The sequence below is a fragment of the Schistocerca piceifrons genome, chromosome 11 (assembly GCF_021461385.2).
Source record: "Schistocerca piceifrons isolate TAMUIC-IGC-003096 chromosome 11, iqSchPice1.1, whole genome shotgun sequence".
In the NCBI taxonomy this organism is placed as follows: domain Eukaryota; kingdom Metazoa; phylum Arthropoda; class Insecta; order Orthoptera; family Acrididae; genus Schistocerca; species Schistocerca piceifrons.
This window is the reverse complement of record NC_060148.1, coordinates 54,540,388-54,541,729: the sequence shown is the minus strand read 5'-3', so window position 1 is coordinate 54,541,729 and position 1,342 is coordinate 54,540,388. Positions and strand designations below refer to the sequence as shown.

General features: G+C 52.1%; 1 pseudogene; it reads left to right on the top strand.

The window, feature by feature from the left end:
- Positions 1–616: 616 nt before the first annotated feature.
- On the top strand, positions 617–734 carry LOC124720676 (annotated as a pseudogene).
- Positions 735–1,342: the final 608 nt, after the last annotated feature.

The following is a 1,342-nucleotide window of genomic DNA, read 5'->3' as shown; positions in this document are numbered from 1 at the left end:
GTGTGGGGAGCGATCTCCTACACTGGCCGTACACCACTGGTGATCGTCGAGGGGACACTGAATAGTGCACGGTACATCCAAACCGTCATCGAACCCATCGTTCTACCATTCCTAGACCGGCAAGGGAACTTGCTGTTCCAACAGGACAATGCACGTCCTCATGTATCCCGTGCCACCCAACGTGCTCTAGAAGGTGTAAGTCAACTACCCTGGCCAGCAAGATCTCCGGATCTGTCCCCCATTGAGCATGTTTGGGACTGGATGAGACGTCTTCTCACGCGTTCTGCACGTCCAGCACGAACGCTGGTCCAACTGAGGCGCCAGGTGGAAATGGCATGGCAAGCCGTTCCACAGGACTACATCCAGCATCTCTACGATCGTCTCCATGGGAGAATAGCAGCCTGCATTGCTGCGAAAGGTGGATATACACTGTACTAGTGCCGACATTGTGCATGCTCTGTTGCCTGTGTCTATGTGCCTGTGGTTCTGTCAGTGTGATCATGTGATGTATCTGACCCCAGGAATGTGTCAATAAAGTTTCCCCTTCCTGGGACAATGAATTCACGGTGTTCTTATTTCAATTTCCAGGAGTGTATTTTTACTATAGGGGAAATTACCCAACGGCCTTGCCTCAGTGGTAACACCGGTTCCCGTCAGATCACCGGAATTAAGCGCTGTCGGGCTGGGATAGCACTTGGATGGGTGACCATCCGGTCTGCCGAGCGCTGTTGGCAAGCGGGGTGCACAGCCCTTCTGAGCCAAACTGAGGAGCTGCTTGATTGAGGAGTAGCGGCTTCGGTCTCCGAAACTGACAAACGGCCAGGAGAGCAGTGTGCTGACCACATGCCCCCGACCCCCCCTCCCCCCCACATCTACATCTACATCTACATACATACTCCGCAATCCACCAAACGATGCGTGGCGGAGGGTACCTCGTACCATAACTAGCATCTTCTCTCCCTCTTCCACTCCCAAACAGAACGAGGGAAAAATGACTGCCTATATGCCTCTGTACGAGCCCTAATCTTTCTTATCGTTGTGGTCTTTCCGCGAAATGTAAGGTGGCGGCAGTAAAATTGTACTGCAGTCAGCCTCAAATGCTGGTTCCCTAAATTTCCTCACTAGCGATTCACGAAAAGAACGCCTCCTTTCCTCTAGAGATTCCTACCCGAGTTCCTGAAGCATTTCCGTAACACTCGCGTGATGATCAAACCTACCAGTAACAAATCTAGCAGCCCGCCTCTGAATTGCTTCTATGTCCTCCCTCAACCCGTCCTGATAGGGACCCCAAACGCTCGAGCAGTACTCGAGAATAGGTCGTATTAGTGTTTTAGAAGCGGTC